Source organism: Acomys russatus, chromosome 20 (assembly GCF_903995435.1).
Source record: "Acomys russatus chromosome 20, mAcoRus1.1, whole genome shotgun sequence".
Classification (NCBI taxonomy): Eukaryota; Metazoa; Chordata; class Mammalia; order Rodentia; family Muridae; genus Acomys; species Acomys russatus.
This window is the reverse complement of record NC_067156.1, coordinates 5,615,756-5,636,742: the sequence shown is the minus strand read 5'-3', so window position 1 is coordinate 5,636,742 and position 20,987 is coordinate 5,615,756. Positions and strand designations below refer to the sequence as shown.

At 44.4% G+C, this 20,987-nt stretch overlaps 1 pseudogene; it reads left to right on the top strand.

Annotated features, from left to right (window-relative positions):
• Positions 1-13,954: 13,954 nt before the first annotated feature.
• Positions 13,955-14,421, top strand: LOC127204186 (60S ribosomal protein L29-like; annotated as a pseudogene).
• The last annotated feature ends 6,566 nt before the right edge of the window (positions 14,422-20,987 follow it).

Here is a 20,987-nt window from a genome sequence, read left to right as displayed (position 1 = left end):
AAAGCATGGCATGTGTACCCACCCACATACATGTACACACGCAATACATAAGCTGGACAACTTTAGTAGTACATTTTATAAGACAAGCACATTAATTTCTACCTTTATTATGACAAGAGCCACTCGCCCTGCTCTCGGTAAACAGGAAGAAGTCAGTTGTTTCTCCTTGCGTTGAATTCAAGTTGAATGTTGATACCATGTTTTATGCCATACGTATTAAAGAGTAGATTAACACCTATGCATTTTGCATACACTGACCGGTCTCCCTTCCTGTTCCTCAACAGCAAGTGCTTGAGCAAGTAACCAAATGCCTCGTCAAAACATTCCCAAGAGGATTAGGCTTACTGTGATCCCAACACAAGCAAGTGTGGCTCCTAAAGCAAGAATGCAGGTACGGGTGAAGATGTACTGAGGCAGCACTGTGAGAGAGCGTGCCATCTGAAGGCCGAGGACCACAGGACTGCAGGAAAAGAGATGTTCTAGAAACACATTTGTCTCTCCATCCGTAGTTAGACTGTTAAAATAATAGTCTCCAAAGAACTAAACTTTGCTCAGAAAGCCCATTAGGAAAAGGGACAGGCTGAAGCTTGATACCAGACAGGAAAGGACCTTGTCACACAGTCCCTGCAACTGTAACCTTTCAGGGGACACAAAGATGGGTCAGTAACGACCCACCGCTTGACGATGCCTGCTTAGGCATACATGCCACCTGCCTTCAGGTTAGGATCCCTGACTAGACCCTCTTATCTGTTCCTTGCCTTCCCAATGTGACCGCATTAAACACATCACTTTTCTCTGCTTTTCAGTATTCTTTGTCCCTTCGATCGGCACATTAAGTGGATGGCCAGCCCTTGCTTATTGTGGCTGCCAGAGCCCAGCCTCTGGCCCTAAAGTGTCAGCAACTCTGACCTTTTTGAAGATGAGCCATCACTTCATGGTATAAGACAAGGGAATTCCAGCAGGCACACCCACAGTTTGACAGGACAGGAAGGAAAGAACCAATATGAAAAGCCATGGAGAGCTTGTTTGTTATTGTCGAATATAATTGATTGGAGGAGTTCTTTAAGTCCCACTGGCTCTCAGAAGGGGAGAGGGTAGTTTCTCAAAAGGAATTTGGGGAATCATCTTACCTTAAAGATAGCAAACAGAATTAGAGACACTTTGTAGGGTGTAGACATTTGACACAACACAGAATTTGATTTGATTTTTCAAGATTCAAAATTCAAACACTTCCTAACACAATGCCTGGGAGTGGAGCTAGTGTAAAACCAATCTCACAGGCTTGATATGAATATATAGTATATATTTGTATATACATATATACTAAATTAAGTATATATTATAATAATATACTTAAAAATGTAATGAGTAACTCTCCAAGTAGGAATAAAGCTTGGAAAAAACCTGTTCTGCAAAAGTTATCATCCACTCTGTCAAATTAAATTGCTAAAATGTTGTGATAGAAAAAGCAATTCTAAAGTTTATACAAAAGCACCAAAGACTCTGAGAGGCCAAAGTGGTCCTCAGTGGAAACAGCCATGCCAGAGGGGCTGGGATGGAGCTCAGCCTAGCATGCATGAAGCTCTGGTTTGATTCCCATCGATGACATACTAGGCGGAGTGGCACATGCCTGTACTCATAGCACTAGGAAGATGGAAGCAATGGGGCCAGAAGGTCAAAGTCACCCTTAATACATAGTGTCAGGCTAGCCTGGGCTACACAATAACCTACCTCAAGAAACAAAAAAAAGAGCAATGCTGAAGGTAACTCCATACCTGATACTAAGCCACACTGCAACTCCTTAGTAAGTAAAACAGCATGGGCTTGTACAAAAACAGATTCGTAGACCAGTGGGCTAGAAGAAAAGGCCAAGAATTAAATCCTCAATACGTAGTTCTCCAAGTCTCAGTAACAGTGCTCAACATGATGCTGGGGAGACAGCTGGTAGGGAAAGTACTTATTGTTCTCAAACTCCAGAAAATTGGAGCCCCACACCGCATTCCAGTAACCCAATAGCTTGGGAGCGGGAAACAGAAGGAACCCTGGCTGGGCCTCCTTGCCATCTTCTCTGGCTGAATCAGTGCACGCCATGTTCAGAGAGAGACCTTGCCTCAAAAAGAAAGGTGGAGGCCAGCTGGGAAAAACACCCAGAATCCTGTGGCCCTCACACACACGGGCACACACATGTATGTGCACATGAACATGAACACACATACAAACTGATTAAGCACATGGTTGAAGCAGAAACAGCTTCTCCAACAACTGGTGCTGGAGAAATTTATTGTCCACATGTGGAACAATAAAACCCCACCTTTATCTTTCCTAGTAGCAAAAGCAACACAAAGTGGATCACAGACTTTATAATAAGACCTGAAACCAGTAAAATGAGGGAAATGCCTCACGAGACAGATATAGGAAGGAAAAGTCTAACAGCTCAGGAAATGATAAAATTGGCAAATGGGATTTCGGTACATTAAAAAGCTTCCACACACAGCACAGAAAACTCTCCGCAGAGCCTGATGTGATAGCACACACATTTAATCCCAGCACTCAAGGAGGCAAGCGGCAGGTGGGGCTCTGTGAGTTCAAGGCCAGCCTGGTCTACAAAGTGAGCCCCGGATAGCCAAGGCTACACAGAGAAACCATGTCTCAAAACAAACAAACAAACAAACAAAACAAAACAAAACAAAAAAACCTAACCAAACAAACAAAAAAAAAAAAACAAAGAAACAAAACTCTCAGAAGAATAAAGACACAGCATGAGAGCAAATTTTTGCAGCTCTCCATCGCACAGGAAGCTCATAGCCACTATATGTAAAGAACTCAAAGAGGAACCACCATTTCATTTCCGTCCTGTCAGAATGTCCACCATCAAGAAGGCAAACGCTCATGAGGAAGCGATGGAATCACTTATGCCCATTTTACTTACACATTTGATAAGTTAGGGCTGAAGACACAGTTCAGGTGTTAAAATGCTTGTTTGGTACAGACGAAGCTCTGGGTCCCATCCCTAGCAGTCCATAAACCAGGCTGACTCCTCCTCCGGGGGACTCCAGCGAGTGAGCTATATATATTTGTATGTATGATCAATGCTAAAAACTAACTGGAACAATAGGGAAAATGTCAGAGTGAATGATCTTATGTACATATTTCATAGGCCTTTTGTAAAACTAGTAATTAGCTTTTGGGCTGGAGATTTAGTTCAGTGGTAGAGTGTGTGACTAGCAGGGGACCTGGGTTCCAGAAGCCTCAGATCCCATCCCCAGCATGGGAGATGACACAATCGATGATGGTGATGATGGTGATGATGATGTTATCAATAACCTTTTGACCCGTTGACTTTGAACACTGATGTTTACTTAAATTAGACTTTTCTTATAATGAGCCATACCTGGTACCTAGTTTGCCTCAATACCGAGAAGGTGAGTTGTCTAGTTACCAAATGTCATCCCTATTTCCCAAACACGTGGATGGATGTGTCCAGGAAGTCATTCACAGTGATAGGCAGAGGGAAAGAAAATACAATTTAATAGGCCACTTGTTATTCCTAGGCACATTTTCCAGAGTCCACATCTACCTTTGTGACAGATAAAGGTACTAAAATGTTTGGGTCCCAACATTTTACTACGGTTTGAATTCCTTACCTGCTACAATCCTAGCCAAAGGGCTTTTTTTTCTTAGTTTTGTATTAAATTATCCCATTCGGTTGGCTGCCTTAATCAACTTAACTGATTATTTACCAGCTCACCGTTTCCCCCTGTGCAGAGGCCATATCAGAGTTCATACGCGTGACTTGTGGGGCCCTGGGTCCTGGTTGGGTTTTCGATGTTGTGATTTGTTTGTTGGTTTGTTTGTTTGTATTCTTGCTATTGTTGTTATTTGGGGTTTTTGTTTGGTTTCTTCCTGCCTATCCAATAGTCTCCATCCTCCCTTGACCAACGCTGTTGTGCACAACCTCAGATTCCTAACGCTTTCCAGCTTTTGTTATTTGGTTTGTCTGGAAAAACAAAATTAGTTGTTTCAGATTGTTCTGTTTCCTAGCTGGGGGAGAGGCGATCTGGGGATCGTCGGTGAGGTGGCTGCACAAAGCCGGCTGTGTACTTAATGCTTTAACCTTGCGTATAATTTATACAATAAACAGTCACATGCTCCTCTAATAATTTAGATGTAAGCAAATGTTGATTTATTCAGGAAGGCTACTGCCCAGAGCAAAGCCCCCAGCACTGAAATCTGAATTAAACTAGGACAGAAGCAGGCTAGTCTATAATAACATTTGTATAATTTTATTTTTGCCCTCGGCTCAGTTCATTTCCCCGTACAGTAGACGCATGAAATTGGTCTTCAGCCACCTTCAGCTGTTCATTGGTATCCGGGCAGGAATGGAAGCAAGACCAAGCTCGTCTCTAAGTTTTGTTTTTAATCACGTAGGTCTTAGATACCTAGGTCATTTCTGACAATAATTACCTTCCTCTGAATTGTGTTTTTGGCAACTAATCTCCTACAACAGCTTCATTTTACCTAAAGATGTAGTTTTTTTCCTCTGTGAGAAGACTCCGAGAACTGAGCCAGTTAAATAGATTCGAGTGTTGTGATTTCTTTCTTTCTTTCTTTCTTTTTTCCTTCAGGCCCTGGGGCATGAAGTCTGAGTTCCCCCCTACTTTCCTGTCAGCAGTGAAATGAAGGCCTTAGGAAATTCCTTAAATGGTAGAGGGAAAAAATAAACATTAACTTGAAAGAGTGAGGGACCTGCCCCCCTCTCTCCATTAACCTTTGACTTAAATAAAAATTAAGAACTATATCATATAGGCTTGCTACTTGGGTTAGAGGCAGTGTAACTCCCTTTTAAGTAAGCATGTTTGAGGCAGTCAAGAATTTGTGAGAGACTCTCAGAAGGAGGCCAGGTTTTCTATCTAAACATAGAGAAAGTTGTTTTCCACAGCCCTCCCTTCCATCTGATGTGGTTCTCACACGCAATCACCTCAAACTGCATCCACAGCTTCTACCCCAACCCCTTAATACTTTCATCCCCCGGAAAAGTAACAGCACTATTTGGGGTCAAAAGTTCAAAATAAAGAATTTTTCCCCTTGGGGCAGGAAATCAAATATGCTAAACTTTCTCTCTAACCTTTTGTGTAGGAGCAGTTTAACAGCAACAACAACAAAAAATCCTGAAAATCAGAAATGAAAAAAAAAATGGCATTTACAGTCTATGTGAACCATGCATTTATCTGTCCTCCTTGCAGCTGGGAGGTAAACAACAGCCCTAGTGTTTGGGAGGCAAATATTGTTCCCTCCTATTCTTGGTAACCAATCTGCTCCCAGGCCTCCTCCTCTCTAGTCTGATTGTGCCCTGGGGCTCTGCAAGCAGCAAAGGAGGCTTTCAGAGAATCCAGGGCCTGTTTTGCCTTCATTACAAATTCCAAATAGAACAAGTTTTCGCCTGGCTTAGGGTCTGGTTATGAAAGTTTCCCACAGCTCTCGAAAGATACAGAATAATAAATGGCCAGGCAGAGAAGTAGAAGGCAGGAGGACTGCCATCAAAGGTTTCTGGTCACGTCTGAAACCACAACTGAGGTGCCCTGAGGAGCTACTGTCACTAGGACCCAGAGATAAAATAGTTTGCCTTTGGCCTGAGGTCTGGAGCTTTGAGGTTCCATCCTTTGTTCCCAGATCGGCAAAGAAAAGGGCCCTTGGTCCCAGCCTCAGAACCCAGAGCGCCCCTTCGCCCCTTCGCTCCAGGCACTGTGGCCCATGGCTTTCTCTAGGGACATGCTGTGAGGCACAGCAGCGTTGGGAAATTTTGCCCCAAGGGGCGGCTGAGGAGCTTCAAATGTTTTCAGGCTTTTCCAGCATAAAAGCAAAATTTGATGAGTTTCAGTGGGCCGAGCTCTGAAACTCAAAGGAAAAAGCCCTGCGGCAGCAAAGGGAGAGGAGGAAGCGTTTTATTGTCTTGCTGCGGGTTTCTTTTCTTCCTTTCCTTTAGCTGGTGTCTTTATTGAGTCAAGATGTTGTACGGATGTACCAGTGAAATATCACATGCAAACTCTTCAGGCATCTCTCAGCTCCAAGTTTACAGAGGAGGCCCTCTGGTGTGCCCAAATTCCGCCTACACCCCCACCCCAGTGTGAGTTCCTCAATCTTTCAGACTTCCCATCTCTCTTTACTAAGAGACACACCATAGTCCTCATGACAAAGTCCAGAAGGCAGTGGCTTATGAACCCTTCGGCCACAGACTCCTCAGATATGATAGCTTCGTTTTCTACACATTTTCAAAAACTCGTACATGCTACATAAGATAAATGCAACAACTGGGAATTTGCAGTGGGTTTTTTTCCCCAAGAAAGACAATTGATCTGGATTCATATGGCCCCTTCTAAAAGTTGATTTATATTATTGTTTTTATTCTATTTTACTTTCTGCCAGTAACTGGGACCTGGCAAGCTCTAATCCACCACACTGACATCATGGGGTAGACTGGGACTTTATTACATTTAAGCACTTGCTTGTGGCTTTTTATACATAGTTCATGAATGAGTTGTTGTACACACACCATAACCTAACCCTTAGACTCACCAAAGTATAGGAATCACAGTATGTTCAGTGTTTACAGACTGGATATGAAAGTATCCTCTCTTTTTTTTCTTTCTTTCTTTTCTTCTTTTTTAAAATAAACATGGCCTTGCTATATACATTATATATATATATGTATATATTTCTGTGTATATGAGTGTGTGTGTGTGAGTGTGTGTGTGTGTGTGTGTGTGTGTGTGTGTGTGTGTAATGGGCTGTCTTCAGGCTCAGAAGGCTCCCCAGTGCTGAGACTTCAGATCCGTGCCAATGTGTCTAGTTCCTAAATTCATTGTTTACGAGTTTCTAAACATGACCAGATTTCATCACGCTATTGAGTTTGACCTGTATTAGTGAGTCCATTTCAGTCCCCCATGTGCTATAGTCTGGGGTGTGTCTCAGTGGTACAACCTGCATAACATGTAACACACATGAGGTCCCAAGTTCCAGCACCAGAAAAGTACGTATGTGTGCATGTGTGTGCACACGTGAGTGTGTGTGTGCATGTGTGTGCACACGTGAGTGTGTGTGTGCATGTGTGTGTGCGTGTGTGTGTGTGTGTGTGTGTAAACTTTTCCTTCTGATGGGCTTCCCTGGGTAACCACATTTAATAGAAGCATTACATAGAATCTATAGAAATATGCCAATTCCTTCTTTTCTGTTTATACTATAAAATATACATAAAATAAAAACCTTACATTTTATTTACCTAGAATTATACTGCACAGAGAAATTGTTTTATGGGAAGTCTGGACTTGTAGGGGAGATGGGGGCGGGGTCTGCAGGCCAATGTGCCACCACAGAACTGTCTCTATTAAGGACACGAAGAGAAGAAAGCCAGGAACAAAGTGAAATAAAGACCCGAGACTTCATAGATGAAAACATGTGACAGCGTGAGACACTAACCACAAGTTCCCACACACCCTTGACAGCCTAAGGCTAGCATGCACACCCTAAGGCCCACTGTGACCTTGCTTGTGTGTAAGTGAACTGCCCTTTAAGTGAATAAACCCACTTTCCAAGATGCTCTACCCTCCTGTTGGGGGTGGGAAGATTCCACTTCAGAAGAAGGGACAAAGTTGCATCTGATTAAAAAAAGTGTCCCTCAGGGCAACTTGGAGGAAGAGTTAAACAGCCAGGTAACATCAAGCCAGGCCCATTCCTGAATACATGAAACTCACAGAAGTGTCTTTTTCTGTTTAAGGTAGTAATCTTTGTGGTGAATCGCAAGCCATCAGTCAAACCGTTTGTTTGGTAAGGATGACTTTTGACCTCACACAAGATGGCAAGGTTGGTGGCAGAAAGCAGACAAAATGCTAATCAAAATACTAATTAATGAAAAAGATTTTTGCGAGCGTCTCTCCCCCTTCCCAACCCCCATAGACATACACACAGGAAAAATGACTTACTTAAGGCATTCGAGGTGATGGACTTGTCTGTCCTACCCGGTGGACCTGTCAGCCTCCACTGCGAGAGTAATCCTGAGACCGGGCCTCCACCACACCCCCTCTCTGTCCCACTCCCATGGTTCCTGGCTGACATGGGGGCACACTGAGTCACACTCCAAATCCTTCTCCAGGGGCCAAAGTAAAAGGTAAGACTGAACAGGGTTGTGGGGGCTTCTTTCAAGTATGAGGATAACAGCTGTGTTATCTACCTGTGCCTCACTCAGAGCTCATCGGCCGCCCAATATCCCAGAAGTCTCTGAAGCAAAACTTGTCCCCAGCAACCCTGTAGCCATTCATTCTTCCTTTCATATACTCCTCCATTGTGCTTACTAACGTGTCCTGGCACAGGACCAAACAGGTAACAGCCAACTCTCAAATCTATTTCTTCCTTCCTTCCTTTTTAAAATTTTTCTTTCCTTTTTTGAAACATTAATTCCATATAGTCCAGGCTGGCTTCCAATTTGTTATGGAGTCAAGGGATCCTGAACTCCCCATCCTCCCGCCTCTACCACCCAAAGTTATGAGATTATAGGCATGCAGCACCATACCGATTTACGTGACAGAATCTCGGGCTTCTTGTAGGCTAGGCCAGTACTCTCCCGACTGAGCCCCAGCCCAACCCTCGAGTTCAGTTCCTAGTAGGCAGACATTTGTTAAGCCAGACAACAAATAAAAACAACCACCTCAGCAGTGGTTAGTGACAGAAGGGCCCTGAGAAGGTGATAGTGGGGGTGGAAACAGATAGTAGGGTTAGAAAGGGATAGTGGGGGTATAAACAGATAGTGGGGGCGGTAAGGTCTCACTGGGAGGTGGACATGTTGAGTTTGAATTCTAATCAGTTCTCTAGTGTTGTTTGACTCAAATCATCACTACATACATTATTGAACCTCACAAACAGTCTCTCTCTCTCTCTCTCTCTTTCTCTCTCTCTCTCTCTCTCTCTCTCTCTCTCTCACACACACACACACACACACACACACACACACACACACACACACACACACACACACTCATGAACACACTCCCAGCAGAAATATTAGTCTCCACATAACACTCCCCTCTCACGTGCCAGCAGGACCACCCCAGGCATTGCAGTCCGCTGAGGACTTTATTTAATTATGGAATGTTCTGGAAACGTCTTCCAAATTGTAGAGATAAAGCTGTATAAAGTGCTGACCTTCAAGAGCCCTTTGTTTATCAGAAGGAAGTCCCCAGTGAATTTGAATCTCCAACAGCTCACTATTTGTTTTTAATTTACTGTTGTTTTCTTAAATGCTGCTTAACAACCAGTCACCTGCCAAAGTGTGGCCATTCTTTTCCTTAGATAGGCAACACTACTGCCATGTGAGCAATTCTGCGCTTGAGTAAAGCATGCAAAGGTGCCCAGCCAGATACAGAGACGGTAGACTTAGTTCACGGCTTACAAGAAGAGCTTTTGTATCACTTATCCATTCTTAAAATGTGTTCTTAAGGCCCCTCTCACCTGTGCAGTAAACCCAAAGGCCAGGTTTTAAAAGAAAAGAAAGCATGGGTTGGACTATGCTTTGAAAGGTGTAACAGTTTACCATGACTCCTCCCTCGTCGCGTCCGGATTCCTCCATTATGGTTACTTAGGTGTCTGATGGTTTGTCAGAAAGCTAGCCATAACTTAGGCGGAAAACTGGACTCCATTAAAAAAACATTAAAAGCTGAAAGGGAAAGGCAAGTTGATGTGGCATGGCTCCCAGCAATAAGAAAGCAAGGGTGCATGCTGAACCTTCAAAATAGAAAGTGACGTCCTCATAAAAACACTGCTCCAGGCGCCTGTGCTGCTCCAAGTTCTCCTGCCAGCTCAGAATATTTCGCTCCAAGGGATTTCAACTTTCAAATGTATCTTTGGATGCAAAATAGGCTGCCCAGGAGAAGACAGCCTCGAAGAAGGGCAGAAAGCATTTGGTCCCAATTATGACTACTTTCTGTTAAACCTAAGTTTTTAATTTTTTTTTTTCAGATAGAATATTTTATCAGAAAGGGTGCAAGTGCATTCAATGTGCCACCTGGCTGACATCACGTGATCCACTGGCCTTCATAACCAGAAAAGTGTTGCTGATAGCGAGTAGAGCTGAACAATATTAAGAGCTCCAGAATTATTGGCTATCAGGGGAACCTTTCATTCTAATTGGAAAGCTCAAAGCTTCAGGCAGCTGAGATTCTGGTTTTGGGGCTTTTCCACGGCATTCCAATGCAGTATGCCCAATCAATAAATATGATGCTATGCACAAGACCAGCATGAGGCTCATCAGCTCCCTTGAGTTTTGTATTTGACTTGTTAAACTGTAAAAAGAGTTAGAGAAACAAACAGAAGACAAATAGCTTGGTCCCTAGCTGCCAAAACAGAAAACAAATAAACCCCAGTGCTCAAAGCAAACCAAAAATGGGGAAATGAGAAAACACAGGCATATTTTCAGGTGCTGTGCACAGGCAGGTGGGGGTTTGTCCTGAGCACTACAAAACGGAACAGCTATTCTTCAGAATTCTGTGTTAAAACTGAGGTGTGAGGGCTGGAGAGGGGCTCAGTCTGGAAGACACTTGCCTTACAAGCAGAGATGTCTGAGTGGTGTATCTGAAACCCATGTGGAAAGGGTAAGCATGATGGCGCGTGCTTGTGAGTCTAGTGCCGGCGGCACAGACACAGGTGGATTTCTGGGCTTGTTAGCCAGCCAGCTTAGCCTCCAGGACAATGAGACAGCACCAGAGAACAGCAAGCAATGTTTACTGGCCTCCACATGTGTGCATATGTACCGACATACACAAACATGAGCCTGAACACATATGAACAGGTGGTAACACCCAGACAGACAGAGACAGAGACAGGTTTTTGTTGTTGTTGTTATTTGGGGTTTTAATTGTTTCGTTTTCTAATCAGGTGTGTGTGTGTGTGTGTGTGTGTGTGTGTGTGTGTGTGTGTGTGTGTGTGTGTGTGTAAGAGAAAAGCTTGCAGTTTCTGCTTCCATCTCATTGGGGCAGGGTCTCTCTTGTTCCTGTCACTGAACTGGTTCTTCAGACCAGCTGGCTAGTGAGCTGCAGGTACTGTTCCTGCCTCTGCCTCTGCCTTTCCCTCCCAGTTCTCTGCAGGATTACAGATGCAGCCCCCATAGTCCCAGGCACACTTACTTGCTGAGCCATCTCCTTAGCTTTGTTTGGTTTTTTGCACAATGTCATGCTCTATAGTCAAGGCTGGCCTGGAACTCACTCTATACTCACGACAATCTTCATGTCTTAGCAGCAGTGTCAGGACTGCAGGAGGAAGCCATCATACGTCATTAAGGCTTTTTAGGCATCAGACTATGGCAGTCTTATTGCCAACCCCACCACATGGTGGGTTATGATTACCAAAGTTAGAGACATACATGAAGGAAGTTCACCACAGTCCTTCTTCGGAGACACCACATTCGAGAGGTTTTGTGATTTTTCTCCTCCTTTCAATCTCCAATAGAAAACTTCTATATACATAACCAACAGAGCACTCTCAGCTTAGCTGTTTGCAACTGTGAGCTCCCAGGAATGCTGAAACCATCTGGGAAGTTTTGCTGGCATTGACTAAACAAGGGATTCCCTGGTTCAAATTTACCCAATGTGCTCCCTGCTTCCTCCTAAGAGGCTTAGCATGAAAGATGTTCCCATTTGAGTAAGAACTGGGGTGCTGAGAAGTGAGATGACACCCAGCCCTGGGAAACAGCCGCCCTGGAGCCAGGTGCTAGAGGCCACTGCCATGTGTCCAGTAAAGCAGGCCTGTATCCACACATTGGTGTGTATGAACCTTCTGCAGCCACACTTGAACTGGGCAACGCCAAGTTGGAGAATGATGAGCGTCAAGCCCAGAGTATGGAATTCTAGAAATACCTTCGCCATGTTTTTATACATAATAAAATATAAGTGACATAAACCAATGACCAACTAACTAACAAATGTTTTTCTTTTTTCTTTTTTCTTTAAACAAATGTTTTTCAATAAGTACCTAATACAAATCCCGGTGGAAGCCTGGGGATTTAGCTCAGTGGTGGAGCACTGAGTCAGCACCTGTGAAACACTGGGTTCAATTCCCAGCACAACTTTTTTCTAACTTAAAAATCTAAATGAGACACTATAGAGACGGCTCAGCAGTTAAGAGCTCTGAGTATCCTTCCAGAGAACGCAGGCTCAATTCCCAGCACCCACAAGGCAACTAATAACCATCTGTAACTCAGTTCCAGAAGGTTCAGCACCCCCATCTGACCTCTGCTGGCACAAGGCATCCAAGCGACACACAGACATACATGCAGGCAAACTCATACCCATAAAACAAAAATTAAAATATGTTAAAAATTAAAAAGTCTGGGTGATCATGTTATTCCTGGTAGAGATGTCTTCACAACACTACTGCATAATCCACTTCCCATCACACTGTACTGCTTCACCAAAAACCATGAGGCTAAGTGACCATGGACTAAAACTATAAACCAAAATAATCCTTCTTCTAGATTAAGATGACTGCCTCAGGTATTTTGTCACGGTACTGGAAAGCTGCCTAGGACAAAGAAAGTAGTTCTATGTCTTAGAATGGAAGGCATCTTGGATCTCTAGTGTCTTGCTTTATTACCAGGTTCATATGGAGACTCTCTGATTCTTAAAAACATTCCCAAACACTTCTGCTCTTTGTTTTCTTTCTTTCTTTCTTTTTGGTTTTTTGAGACAGGGTTTCTCTGTGTAGCCTTGGCTGTCCTGGACTTGCTTTCTAGACTAGGCTGGCCTCAAACTCACAGTGATCCGCCTGCCTCTGCTTCTTGGAGTCCTGGGATTACAAGTGTGAGCTTCACTTCACCAGGCTTCATGTCTGCTCACTCTACAACCCAGAAGAATGCTTCCAGTGAGAGAGACTAGAGTAGGAGGCTTTTCAGAAACTGAAGGTTTTACTGTTAGGAGGAACCTAAGAGTGAGAGACTTACTCCACTCCATACGCACAAAGCGATATAAGCCATGATGGACAAACTTGTTGGTGCGCATTTTGAAGGGGAAAGACAGTCCCCAGAAAAAATGTCCCTCTCTTCACGCCAAAAGTGAGTGTGCAGATCCCCAGAGTTGGCTGTCACAGAGAGAGCAAAAGGCTCCCCAAATTCTCTGCCACAGAGGCAAGGGAGCAAACTAATAGAGTGGGGTCCTGGGCACCTCCCATGGGGGAACTCCTTTTAGAGATCATTTCAGAAGGACCCACCCTAATTGATGTCTCTTTCTACTGACATCTCTGATCACATTTGAGCCTAGGTCAATACAGGATTAAGCTTACCCAGAGATATGTAAATGGAACCGGTGTTACCGTATGATAGGGAACTAGACACAGCCCAGGTCTGTGGTTTTCCCTTTACCAAGAGTCCTGGGCCCCTCTGCTACAACTTCAAATCAGCTATTATTCAACTTTCTTTTCTAATTCCTGGGAATCAAACTGAGGGGCTCACACATGCTAGTCAAATGTTCTAACACTGAGACACCTTTCCAGCCCTCTCCCAACTCTTACATTTACACAAATCACAAATCCCTTGGGCCCTTTTCAGATATTTGTAGACAAACTTCAAGAATGAGTGATGGGTGAATAAACAAGATGCAAACAACATTCTCAACTCTCTGAAGTCCAGGACAGGAGCCACTTTGGAGGAGGATGTTTAGAGTCGGATATTCTGAGAATAAACAAAGATATCTGGTCCGCACAACTACCATTAGTAAGCTCAAAGTTTCCAGAACATTCTCTGTCTTAAGAACTTCAGAGAAGAGCCAGGCATGGTGGTGCATACCTTTAATCAATCCCAGCACCCAGGAGGCAGAGGCAGGTGGATCTCTGTAAGTTCTATCCCAGGCTGGTCTATAAAATGAATCCAGGAGCTCTTCCAGTCCCAGATGCTATGGGAGCCTCGGGTTACAGTGCAGACATGGCCAAGTCCAGGAACCACACCACACACAACCAGTCCTGCAAATAACACAGAAGTGGCATCAAGAAACTCCAGTCACAAAGATACAAATCTCTTAAGAGGTTTGACCCCAAGTTCCTGAGGAACATGCACTTTGTCAAGAAGCACAAGAAAGGCCTGAAGAAAATGCAGGCAAACAACGCAAAGGCAATGAGTGTGCATGCAGAGGCCACTAAGGCTCTTGTGAAGGCTAAGGCTGTTAAGCCCAAGATGCCAAAGGGCCCCATCTGCAAACTCAGCCAGCTTGCTTTCATTACTCATCCCAAGCTTGGGAAGAAGATTTGAATTACATGGCCAACGGTCATAGGCTCTGCCAACCAAAGCCCAAGGTTCAAACCAAGGCAGAGGCCGCGGCTCCAGCTAAGGCCCAGGCTTCAGCTCCAGATCAGGCTCCCAAAGGTGCCCAGGCCCTGGTGAAGGCCCCATAGAAAGGGCTTCTGCCTATGTGAAGACAGATGGACTGGTGTGACACACCTACGGACACACTATTTACAGATGATCAGTGTTCTCTGCTGTTTTTACAAATAAACCCAAGGCAAGCTCAAAAAAAAAAAAAAAAAATGAGTCCAGGACAGCCAAGGCTACACAGAGAAACCCTGTCTCAAAAAACAAAACAACCAAATGAAGAAACAAAAAACTCCAGAGAAATACTGAATATCTTGTGTCTAGGTATAGACATCAATGATACAGATAGAGACATCTGAGTAGACACTAAGATGGAAAAACCTTCAGGCTGCTTTGTTGTTGAGTGTCTTCCAAAATGAAAAAAACAACATAAAGTAATAGTTAAATACTCAAGCCTAAAGAAACCTGGATACTGCCCCTCCTAGGCTCACAAAACATGGAAAGAATGTAAGAGCTGGAAGACAGGGTGGACTGTTGTGGAACACTGCCATCCAGGTATGTCATGGTTATTGCACTCTGGTACAGGCAGCAGCAGCTGGAACTGCCTGATGAACACCTACAGAAGATGAAGCTCATTACCTTTCATCGTGGACTAGGAGGAGATCACAAGTCCCCACCCTTCCATAAGGATTTATAGGCAGTTAATAGCTGATGCGTGAAGAAGTGACATTTTCTTCCATGGTGTAGCCAGTGGCAAGGTGCACATCCTCCTGTAAATAAGCCCCCCTCCACGCTGGTGTAAGACATTCTAATGAACTCACTGGTTTGACAAGAACAAGGATGTAGAAGTAGAGAGATACATAGAGGGGAAGAGAAGGGGCTCCTCAGGAGGGCAAGGAGGACAAGAGAAGGTAATGAGGGAATGTGACCAAAATGCACTCTATGTGCGAGTGATGTGTCATCATGAAGCCCATTATATAATCTATGTATGATAATAAAAACTGTTGAAAGTATACTGACCACAGTCTGGATGCTGGGTTGGGGAAAGCCAGCTAGGATGAAGGGAAAGAAAGCCTGAGAGTGCTAGAGACAACAGTTCCTTTCCAAGGAGAGAAGAGAGAAAGGAGGGAGGGAGCTGGGATGGAGAAGGGAGCGAAGAGGAGAAAGCAATCTGTGACTTTTGTTAGTCAAGAACAGGTGTCCGGAAGACACCTCACACTTCCCTACACCCTACCAGCCCAAGCTGCATGTGCCTCAAAGGTGAAAAATAACTCACAAAAAAAAAATTTATTTAAGTCACTGGGTTTCAGCCAAATTTAAAATACTAAAGAAAAAATGTCTTTTTACTGAGTAGTAACTGAGGGTTTTTCCCCATTTGTTTCTGTTTTGCTTATACTACTGGGGATTAAACCAACAGCCTTGCACATACTGTGCAAGTACTCTACTACTTAGCTGCATGCTCAGACCTGGAGCTGTTAAAACAATAGTGATCAGAATGACAACTTCTCAGGGGCTTTACTTGTAAAGTGCACTAGAGGCTGCCAAGGATATGGTGGATGGATGATTTCATGTGTGTGTGTGTATGTGTGTGTGTGTGTGTGTGTGTGTCCTGAAACTAGAATTACAGGTGGTTGTGACCTGCCTGATGCGGGTGCCAGGAACCACACTTGAGTCCTCCACAAGAGCAGCAAGTGGGCTTAATCACTGAGAGCCATATCTCCAACCCCCAAGGATGGCTGTTTTATACACTAACGGAGCCTGTGTGGGTGCTGCCAACTGAGGGAAGAATCTGTGGCGTCCTGTAGAATAGATGGAGACGGCGCTGTGAGACCTGCAGAGGGCAACTGGATCTACAAGATCCTTGCCAGGTGGAATGAGAAGAGTCCCCACACAGGTTCATGTGTTTGAGCACTCTGTCCCCCTAGCTGATGGCACTGTTTGGACAATGTGAGGATCGCTGCTGAAAGCTGTGAGGTTTTACAGGCTGCCCGCCTCCTACCTACTCGCCGCGGTCTTGCTGCCATGTTTTCCCTGTCATGGTGGACTATATCCTTCCTTAGATGATGAACCAAGAACGTTCTTCCCTCACATTGCTGTGCGTCGGGTAATTAGGCACAGCACAGAGAAGTAACTAATACATGCCTCAAGCAGCAAAGCTCAATACAGTCCTGGAAGGTGACTCTCAAGAGAACCTCCATCATGGTGAGCTTGAGGAAAGCTCACGAGCTCCAGGAAAAGGGTTAATAGCAGGCTGAAGGACAAAAGGCTGCTTGACCCTCAAAAGAGCCACCACTAAAGAGCCCCAGTGGAGGGTCGGCCTGCCACTGCACACACATACACACAGCCAGAGTGTGAATTGGAGGCCTCAAGAAAATGTGTTGGTTGTGTATTAGTGCAGTGTAGGAAGTTATACACTTGAATCAGAAACTAATCAAACAGATAGGCTCCTTCCTCATACTCCCTACTTCCTACCTCATCCTTAATCAAAAGAAAAGAAAGAATCCTAAGAAGTTGGGGAGGGGACACAGGAAGGGAGGGGTTTGATGAAGAGAAGTGATTTCTGCATTTGAAGACACAATCCTACAGGTGAGACTGGCAGCGAGTTTCCAATCACAGAGAAAGGTGAGAAGGGCAGAGAAGACATGAAAATTTGCATTTGTTCTCTATCAAAAGTGAGGCTCTTCCTACCCCAAGGACAGTTTGCACAGAGAGCAAAACACACTGTGAGGGACGATGGCATCTCACTATAGATTCTTACAGCAGCACAAATTTGGGCATGCACTGCCGTAATAACCCTCATAGAATGCCTCAACCTGACACCTGCTAGAAGGAGGCCCAGAAAGCCCCCCCCCCATGCCCCTACATCCTCGGTACTACTAGTCTTGACTGTGGCATTTGCTGCACACCCAACCAGAACCCAGATAGATCAGAGCCACAAACACACAGAGAGGTGTGTCCATTGGCAAAGCGCTGTACCCCCAATGCCATAGCCTCCTTAGCATCAAAAGTCCCACGGGTCCTCCGCCTGCAGTTGTGTACTCCGTTGCCCCAGTCTATGCCTTTTCTCCATGCTTTCGGCTACCCTGAGGAAGCTTTGGGCTACCTCTTAGTTATCTCTGAGCTGACATGTTGTTCCCTCTTGAATGGCTTTTGCTCATTGCCCCATCGTGCAAAGGTCCATGTACGAGCATTCTCTTCTGTCACTCAAATCAATGGCCACGTGGCTTGGATTTCAGCATCTGCTTTATTCTCTGCTCTAATTTCCTGCCCCTCCCTGCCAATCTAAACACCACAGTCTCTTTAACTTTTCTTTTTATCTATGTATCTCTATATGTATGGCGTGAGTGCAGATACCCAAGGATGACAGAAGTTGGACTCCCTGAAGCCAGAGTAACAGACGGTTGTAAGATGTCTAATGTGGATGACAGGAAACAAACTTGGATCTTCTGCAAGAGCAATATATGCCCTTAACTTTGGAGCTGTCTCTCTGGACTCCTCATTTTTTGGGGAGGATTTATTTCTCTCTTGTATAATGTTATTGAATTACATTTCCCATGCTGTGTGTTACTTAACTTTCTCTTTCTGACACAAAGTACCCAATAAAACAGCTAAAGGGGAGGAAGTTGGGTCAAAGACCCAGAAGGTTCAGATCATCTTGTCAGGGTACAGCAGAGAGAGAGAGAGAGAGAGAGAGAGAGAGAGAGAGAGAGAGAGAGAGAGAGAGAGAGAGAGAGAGAGAGGAGACAGAGAGACAGAGACACAGAGAGAGACAGAGATACAGAGAGAGACAGAGAGACAAAGACAGAGACAGAGAGAGACAGAGAGACAGAGACAGAGAGAGACAAAGAGACAGAGAGAGACAGAGAGATAGCAAAGGAAAGAGAGAAAGCAGAGCAAAGAGAGCCTACACTCTGGACATTATCTTTTCTTTCATTTGGACCACCAGAATATGAGGTATTCTCTACACTAAGGGTAGGTCTTTCCTCAGCCGAACATCTTTGGAAACATTCCTATGGACACACCAGAGGTGTGCATAAAGGCAGGTTTTCCTAGTGTCCCAAGTGCTTTTCACTTTAATAGTATTAAATCTTGCATATTATATTGCCCACTTAAGTGTCCAATTGAGTGACAGTTAGCACATTAACAGTATTAAGTAACAGCCATCATTAATCCCAGACTATTTCTATTATCCCCCAAAGAAGCCTTACCTCCAGCATCATTCCTCTACTTTCTCACCCATGCCTCCCTGCCCTAACCCATGTCATCCCCTGTAGCCACTGGTACCCTCCTCACCTTGAGATGGCCTACCTTGCCTTAGCACTCTAGAGACATGAAGAGACACCATGACCATGGCAACTCATATCCAGGAAAGCATTTACCTGGGGCTCACTTCACTTACAGCTTCAGCGGTTTGGTCCATTATCCTCAAGGTAGGAAGCATGGCAGCACACAGGTAGACATGATGGCTAAGATTTCTACATCCTGATCCAGGGGCAGCAGCAGGACAGAGATCCACAGAGACCCCCAAAGCCCACCTCCACTGTCACACTTCCTACTCCAACAAGGCTGTACCTCCGTATCTCTCTCAGGTATTCCCTCTCCCTAATGACTAAGCATTCAAGTATGTGAGCCTTGGAGGCCATTCCTATTCAAACCTATCTGGACACACCTATCTGGGACTTTTCACATACTTGACTTCATAGACTCTGTGGTCCTGACTGGCTACTTTCATTCACTTACTTTTCAAAGTCCACTCATGTTTTAGCATGTATATTTGATTTTTTTTTTTTTTTTTACTGCTGTGACAGAATATTAGCAACCTGAGGAAGGAAGGGAATATGTTGGCTCCTACCTGGAGGGTGCAGCTCATCAGGACTCAGAAGGCGCTATAGTGTGGAGGCGGTGCTCCGCTTGCTTTCCTTTCTGTGGGTGACTCTCTCTCTCTCTCTGTTGACGTCTCTGGAAACATCCTCACAAGCATGCCCAGAAGTGTATCTCCTAGGTGATTCTAAATCCAGCCAAATTGACAATTAAAACAAAACAAAACAAAACAAAACAACAACAACAAACAACTGTTATAGTATATGTCATACCACTATCCCTTTTTTTATTGCCCAGTAATAATATTCCCCTATGTGGATAATGCTACATTCTGTTTACCCACTCGCCATCTGGGCATCTAGATGATACCTACCTTTTGGCCGCTGTGACAATTGCTGTCAAAGTAAGCAGGTAGAGGTTTTATATGTACAAGTAATTTTATTTCTCTTATGCATACTTTTTGGGTCAGGTAATAATTTGGTGTTGTATTGTCCTTAACTTTTATATTTCCGCATGTATGTATGCATGCGGGTGCCCATAGAAGTCAGAAGAGGCAATCCCTTGGAATTGGGGACACGGATGGCTGTGAGCCACCATATTGGCACTACAGACTGAGCCTGGAACCTCGGCAGGCACAGCAAGTGCTCTTGTCTCCTGAGCCATTCCTCCAGTCCTCCAGGCTCAGCACATAGAGGAACCACCCAGCTTTTCTCCAAAGTGGCTGCATCACTTCGCATCCTCAGACATAGGTGCAAGGATGACAGCTTTCCCACATCCTTACACAAAAAATGTGTGTGTGTGTGTGTGTGCTTATTTTATTTAATGTATATAATATACACGCACACACTATATATAATTTATCTTATTTAATCTTCATAATACCTTGAGGAGCAGACATCATTTTCCTTATTTCACAGATGACGTAACCAAGGATTGGAGGTTGTCAGAGGCACAATAATCCAAAAAGAATCGATCTTAGGGCAGTGGCTCGTCCCTTCTGTTTCCCTCCAAAGCTCAGTTTCAGATACCACCAAGATACCACCATAATGCCTTTGCAAGCAGAGGTGTTAGATGATGTGTCAGATTTTTTTTCCTTCTTAAAGTTGAACAGTACTATCCCCTGTGTGTATCCGTGGGAGGCAGGGGTGCAGCTGTGGGTGTGAGCGTCTGCATCTGTGCACATGTGGAGGTAGGAGGCGGTCAAGTCATGTGCACTCTCTGCTTCATTCCTTTGAGACAGGGTTTCTCTCTAAAGCTGGAGCTGCGCTGGGGCTTTCTCTGCCCCTCCCCAACCCCAATCCACACCTGTGTCACGGTTATAGGCACATGAATGACTATGCCTTGGGATCCAAACTCAGGGACTCACACTTGCCCTTGCCCGACAAACACTCTTACCCACTGAACGGCCTCTCCAGCCACTATACAAGTACTTTCTACGACAAATTTTTCACCATGTAGCCCAGGATGGCCTCACTATGCTAAGTACTGGTTTCCAGATATGTGCCATCACCCAGATTTATGACTTGGTATCCATTCATTCCTCTGTGATATGTGGGTGTGTATGTGTCTTAGCTATAGCAGTTCTGTGAACACAGTATACAAGTCTCAGCCTTCAATTCTTCTGATTTGGGACCTTTAGGGTTTTTTTGTTTGTTTGTTTGTTTGTTTGTTTGTTTTGTTTGTTTGTTTGTGGGGTGGTTTTTTTTTTTGGTTTTTTAATTTTTTTTTTAAATTTTAATCTTATTAATTTATTCAGATTACAACTCAATTGTTATCCCATCCCTTGTATCCTCCCATTCCTCCCTCCCCCTCCCACTTTCACCCTAAT